The following is a 7720-nucleotide window of genomic DNA, read 5'->3' on the forward strand; positions in this document are numbered from 1 at the left end:
GTCAATGTGGGGCACAACGGTACATCATGTGCCAACACACACCAATGAGTTACATGAGCCCAAGTCATGAAAGCCAGCTTCAGGCAAGGCCAAGCACCCACATGTGAGAACAAAGGAAAGGGAACGTTGACACAACCTAATTAGGAAAAGTCAAGAGAAAGCGCAATGTTGCTAGATCTGTTCTACAAAGTCTCAGTCATGAAAACAAAGTCACGCTAGTCTAAGCCTTATGAGTCGATCCTTGGGCAAGGTCGCGCGACAGTGGCATATCGAATGACCAAATCATCAACGTTCATGATAGATCAACAAAAAAGATGAAATTCAAACATTCTAAACTAAATTCTTTTATTTATCAAAGGACCCTAGGTACAACCTAAGGCCTTTGGCCACCACCGTGGATGATATCCTCCACTTTCATGATAGCCATGACAGCAGCCACGATGGTTGCAAAGTCGCCAACCACGTCTGCCCACTCTGGCTGCTCGACGTAGTCTAGGAACCTAGTCTCCACCTGATGGATGTCCTGGCCAGTGTGCAGCTACACGGCGACAAGGGCAACGTCGGCTCCCTATCGGATACCCATCACCACCACCCACTCATGGTCCTCCATCAGGCAAGCATCTCGAACGAGGTCCTCCTACGTCTCCTCGTAGGAGGACACCAGCTGCTCCTCCAGTGCTAGCAACAAGGCAACACAAAGATCAGAAGCTACAGATATCAAGCGAAACATCAAGATGAAAGGAGCCCTTACCCACGATGTGGGCCTAGGTGTTAGCGGTTGTTGCTTGTGCAACTTTCGTCTCCCTCTCCGAGGCGAAGAGGGCCACCTCAATGGCATTGAGGTAGAGCTCCAGCTGGCCCACCACATGGGTGGCATTGGAGTACAAGTCGTTTGACTCATCCACCGCTCAAATGAGCTCGCGGAACTCCTGCCAATCATCTAAGGAAGATTGTTGACACCTATGAGGCACATAGAGACAAAATCTGCAAGCGCACAGGTATCGAAGTAGTTTTCACCTAGAGTATTATCGAGTATCGTATCCATGAGGAAACCTGTGTTGTCTATTTATGGTTTGTCTAGGGATAACAATCAAGGTATAAGTATGACTAGAGAGGATTCCTATGGTTTTGACCCTATGCAAAGCAAGGCTTATGATTCTAGTGTTCACTTTGGGATGCCGCTTAGACGGTAAAGCACCGCTAATAGATAACTCTACTGATGCAACTATGGTCCTACTAATTTAAGAACCTGCTCAATTCAGTGTGGACTAAAAAGGATAGATGGGGCTGTCACCTCCTGCTGCTACCACACAACCAAGAAATAGGGAGCAAACACATGTAGCCGATAGCCTAAGCAACACGCTTATGCTAATGATTACTACTCTAATCTAGAGATCTAACAAGGACTAGAGCACTCAAAGGAACTATGAACCCGTGAACAAAAAATCACAAAACTTACTTTAAATAGAAATCAATTACTAGAAGTATCTCAGATGTAGACATGGAGAAGCCTAGATCCACCAAAGTACAAGCCATAGAGATAGCACCGATAGGCCGGTACTTCCCCCAAACTCTTCCCTTACTCTCTCTATTAGTGTAAAAAGAATAGATCCTAACTAGAGGACTAATATCTCTTGAATGCGATGCCTAGATTCTAAGATGAGGATATGAATTAGGGTTTTAGGATGGCTTTAGGGAGGAGGGTAGGGCCTGGTATATATAGGACAAAGCATCAATTCTAAGCCCTCGAATCAAACCAACTTGAAAAGACGACGTAGATGCAATCTAGGAGGTGGTGGAGAACCGACATTCAAAGGAGACACTTGATATGAACCCGCTAGGGTTTGTTCCCGATCTTTCGAAGAGAGGTGTGGGATAACTCGATTGATGGGTGGAGACGACGTTCACAGCCCGACTACAGCCTTCCAAGCTGCGCCTTAGCAACCGATACACCACCTCCAATGGCTACCGCGATCTTGTGGAGCGCGTCACCCGGCCACTAGGGCACTCATCCTGCAAGCAATCGAAGAACTAGCAAGAACAAGTATAGCAAGTACCGAATTACTAGATGTAGATGAAAGTTTCAAACTCAATCTCAATTAAGGTGGGGTTCTGAAGACAAGAAGACGAGCGGCTGATCCAGCACGCGCGCTTACAAGCAAGTAGTGAGAGCTAAACTTGATCTAAACAAAACCTGACTATTCTTGGTGGTGGCTAAGGAGTATATGAAGGTGGAAAGACGACCAGGGGGGTGTTGGGGTCATTCTCCAACCCTAGGACGCGTCCCTAATGGACCCAACTTGATACACGGCCCATTGGACCAAACTAAGGTGACGCAACACCTTTGGACAGACAAGCTCTCAGTAGTAATTCAGTCATTGCGGCTGCCTTAAAATAGATATGGACTTGATTCCAGATCCATATGAAAATAGACTTCATAAGGATTCCATGAAGTACTTGAACGCCCCAATCCGAGTCCGTATGTGACCGTGGTGACCATCACAAGTTGGAGCTGTCCTGGAGTCCGAATTCAGCCTCCGTGAATCCTTGTCCCTTTCGGTCCTCTCCCTGGTTCCTAACCAAAACAAGAGTGCACGCGTCTCCATGGTCTAAATATGATGGACAGGAACTCAAGAGTGAACTTACTTGATGATTAATGTGACGAGCACGGGCGCGAGTAATAGGACCAGAAACTGGTACTCGTGTCGGCGTGGATGTATCGTTGGTGTTGATGTCCTCATCATCCTCCCCTTCTTGCATTTGAGGCGTCCTCGACTCAAACTCGTCTTCTTCTCCCAAATATGGCTTCAAGTCTGCAATGTTAAATGTGAGACTAACCCCAAATTCTACAGGCAGATCGAGTTTATATGCATTATCATTAATTTTCTCTAACACTTTAAATGGTCCATCAGCCCTAGGCATCAATTTAGACTTTCTGAAATCAGGAAACCTATCCTTTCTCAAGTGCAACCAAACTAAATCTCCAGGTTCAAATATTAGTTCCTTTCTACCTTTATCACCAGCAATCTTATATTTAGCATTCATACGCTCTATGTTTTCTTTAGTTGTTTCATGCAGTTTTAGCATCAATTCAGCACGCTTAGTAGCATCAAAATTTAGTTTTTCAGAAGATGGCAAAGGCATCGAATCAATAGGAGCACGAGGCAAGAAACCATAGACAATCTGAAATGGGCACATCTTTGTAGTAGAATGCAGCAAACGATTATAAGCAAATTCAATATGAGGCAAACAATCTTCCCACATCTTAATGTTCTTCTTTAAAACAGCCCTTAACATAGTAGACAAAGTTCTATTGACAACTTCAGTTTGACCATCGGTTTGGGGATGACATGTAGTAGAAAACAAAAGCTTAGTCCCTAGTTTTCCCCATAAAGTCTTCCAAAAATGACTAAGAAATTTAGCATCACGATCAGAAACAATTGTGTTGGGCACACCATGCAAACGAATAATTTCTCGAAAGAACAAATCAGCAATATGAGTAGCATCATCCGTTATATGACAGGGTATGAAATGTGCCATCTTAGAAAATCTATCAACAACCACAAACACACTATCACGTCCCTTCCTAGTCCTTGGCAAACCCAACACAAAATCCATAGAAATATCTTCCCAAGGGGCACTAGGAACAGGTAGAGGCAAATACAAACCGTGTGGATTTAACCATGACTTAGCCTTTTGACATGTCGTGCAACGAGCAACAAACCTCTCCGCATCTCTTCTCATCTTTGGCCAAAAGAAATGACCAGCAAGTATGTCCTCCATTTTCTTAGCTCCAAAATGCCCCATCAAGCCACCTCCATGCGCTTCCTGCAGCAACAACAAACGAACGGAGCTAGCTGGAATGCATAGCTTGTTAGCTCTAAACACAAACCCATCACTAAAGATGAATTTATTCCAACCTTTCCCATCTTTACAATGCAGCAACACATCTTTAAAATCAGCATCATTAACATATTGGTCCTTAATTGTTTCTAATCCAAAGATTTTGTAATCAAGTTGATTCAGCAAGGTATATCTCCTAGACAAAGCATCAGCAATAATATTCTCTTTCCCTTTCTTGTGCTTAATAACATAAGGAAAAGATTCAATAAATTCAACCCACTTAGCATGTCTACGGTTCAATTTCCCTTGACTATGAATATGCTTCAAAGACTCATGATCAGAATGAATAACAAACTCTTTGGGCCACAAGTAATGCTGCCATGTTTCTAATGTGCGAACAAGAGCATACAATTCCTTATCATATGTAGAATAATTTAGAACAGGCCCACTCAATTTTTCACTAAATACGCAACAGGTTTGCGTTCTTGTAACAAAACACCACCTAGTCCAATCCCGCTAGCATCACATTCAAGCTCAAAAGTGTTATTAAAATCAGGAAGTTGGAGGAGAGGTGCACGTGTCAACTTATCTTTTAGCATATTGAAGGAGTTCTCTTGTACTTTGCCCCAACTAAAAGGCACTCCCTTTTATGTAAGCTCATTCAAAGGTGTAGCAATGGTACTCAAGTCCTTCACAAATCGACGATAGAAACCAGCAAGTCCTAGGAAACTCCGCACTTGTGTGATAGTCTTTGGAACAGGCCATCCCTGTATAGCTTCTACCTTGGCTTGATCAACCTCAATTCCCTGTGGAGTCACAACACAGCCAAGAAAAGACACTCGATCGGTGCAAAAGGTGCACTTCTCAAGGTTACCAAATAAACGTGCATCTCGTAAAGCATTAAAAAGAGCACGTAAGTGATCAAGATGTTCATCCATAGATTTGCTGTAAATCAATATATCATCAAAGTAGACTACAACAAATTTTCCAATGAAAGCACGAAGAACCTCGTTCATTAACCTCATGAAGGTACTAGGTGCATTAGTTAACCCAAAAGGCATGACTAACCACTCATATAACCCAAATTTAGTTTTGAAAGCAGTTTTCCATTCATCTCCTAATTTCATACGAATCTGGTGGTACCCTCTTCGCAAATCAACTTTGGAAAACACATTAGAACCACTTAGTTCATCAAGCATATCATCTAATCGTGGAATAGGGTGTCGTTATCGAATGGTGATATTATTAATAGCTCTACAATCAACACACATACGCCATGTTCCATCTTTCTTAGGCACTAAAATGATAGGAACAGCACAAGGACTAAGGGACTCACACACATAACCTTTGTCGAGTAGTTCTTGCACTTGTCATTGAATTTCCTTCGTTTCTTCTGGATTAGTCCTGTGTGGCGCACGGTTTGGCAAAGATGCACCAGGAATAAGATCAATTTGGTGCTCAATCCCTCGTATTGGTGGCAGCCCCGCTGGTATCTCACTTGGAAAAACATCCAAAAACTCCTGCAAAATGTTAGCAACAGTAGGGGGCAAAGAATGTTGCATATCATGAACTGAAATCAAAGCACCCTTGCATACCAAAGCATAGGCAACAGAAGTGGAAGCAACCAATTCATTAATATCAGATTTAGTAGCAAGCAAGCAATGTCCTTTCAATCTTATCTCATCTTTGTTACTACTAATAGATTTGACATTTTTATCGATCTCAGTGTTAGTTTTCTTAGCTTTAGCAACATCATCACACACAATAGCTTCAGGAGACATAGGAAGCAAAACAATTTTCTTATCATGGTGTATGAGAGAATACATATTTGATCTACCATGATGCATACAATCTGTATCAAATTGCCATGGTCTACCTAGCAGAATATGACAAGCTTCCATAGGCACAACATCACACTCAACAACATCATGATATGATCCAATAGCAAAATGAATTCGTACCAATCTCGTTACCTTAACCTTACCACTATTGTTGAGCCATCGAATGTGATATGGATGTGGGTGCAGTTTGGTTGTAAGTGCAAGCTTCTCTACTATATCGCTGCTAGCCAAGTTGTTGCAGCTACCTCCATCAATTATACAATGGCACGAACGCTCTTTAATGACACACTTTGTTTGGAATAGTGTATGCCGCTGATTTTGCTCCGCCTTCTCCATTTGTGCGCTAAGCACATGCTGTACAATGAGGCTCTCATAATGATCTACATCCTCTGCTCCAATCTGCTCTTCTGGTTGTTCCTCATTTCCTACATGGTCAGCAGCAAGCAAAGCAAGTGTATCTTCATCAAACTCACTAGCAGAGGAATACTCACCATCATCTTTGACGACCATAACACGCTTGCTTGGATAGTCATGCATCACATGTCCATATCCCTTGCACCAGTGACACTGAATGTCTCTTGTTCTACCTGTAGATGCCATGGATGAAGCACTCACAGCAGGCTTCTAGGTCGTCTTCGCCACTGAATTTGCGGAAGTAGCACGAGGTTTGTCGCTGGATGTTGGCATAGGAGCACGTGTAGTTGGAGTAGTAGTCATGCGGGGCTGCCATGAATTAGTTTTCCCTACAGAAATATTATTCTTGGCACTAGCACGTCGCCCCTGCACTTCCCTTTCAGCTTTACAAGCAAGATGAAACCAACGGGTTACGTTAGTGTATTCTTTATAATCAAGGATGTCCTGGATTTCATGATTTAACCCACCCAAAAATCTTGCCATAGCAGGTTCCTCATCCTCATCTTGTTCACGAGTGTCATGAGCATCATGTTCAGTATCAGTAGTATAATCATCATCATAATTATCTTCGAATCGCTCTTCATCCTTGTTGTCTTCATTATGCTTCTCTTTGTCTTTCGTGTGGAAGTCATCAAAATGCTTCAGAAGAGCAGCAAGGCTTCTGTCCATATGGGCAACAGATGCCTCCAATCCTGTAAGCTTGGTGGTGGAGGCAAGTTGGGTGGCCTCCAGTTGCCCAATCTTGTCATTGGTCACCTGCAAATCTTGATCAAGTCCTTCTATATGCTGCTGCACTTGCCTTGTAAAATGTTGAATGATGCCCTTGGTGCGAGGAGATTGTGGCCTCTTGTTAACATCCTCTGATCCTGACATGGTTTAAAAGACAAGGGTAACAAGAAAAATAGGTGAAGAAATAAAAGCCATATAGCTATTAGGATGTAGCTACTGCAAGGTGCTCACTCTCAACCTATTACAAAAGCTCTTACCAATTCTTACCTTGCTCAACAGGAGGGAACGACAACCAATAAGTCTGCAACCGTGGAATGAAGTGTATCGGTGCCGCAACAACAACACCTATCAAGCTGTAGTCGAAATATGTGGAGCTATAGGTGGGCTGAAGCAAGGAAGTACTAGCACCACGTTAGTCACAGAAGCAAGCTGAATAATCGTTCAACAGTGGTACTGTGCTGGTCCTAGCCTAGACCATGCTAGAGACGCGAGCCTGGGCACAAAGGAGGTCACAACACACCACCGGAAACAATGGAGAAGCACAACAAACAGCCTCCTTTTTTTGTTTTCTTCTTCTTCTTCATGTTTTCTTTTTTTCTTTTTTTCCTTATTTTTTTTTCTTTTTTTTGGGATCCTCAAAACTGATTATATAAACAAAAAGACTTCACAGGAGTCACACACCACACAAACTTTTTTTTTGAAGGACAGGGGTATTCCAGTAAAAATCGAACCAAAAACGTATATGCAGGTCGTGGAGAGTTGGAGTATAAGTAGAACTACTGCTGCACAAAGATGTACTCAGATTCAGTCTCACAACAGCAACTAGGCCGTTGTCAATTCGGACTAAAAACCGATTCCAACTCGAACTCAACACCACGTGGGATTCGGTCTCA

Source organism: Miscanthus floridulus, chromosome 11 (genome assembly GCF_019320115.1).
Source record: "Miscanthus floridulus cultivar M001 chromosome 11, ASM1932011v1, whole genome shotgun sequence".
In the NCBI taxonomy this organism is placed as follows: Eukaryota; Viridiplantae; Streptophyta; class Magnoliopsida; order Poales; family Poaceae; genus Miscanthus; species Miscanthus floridulus.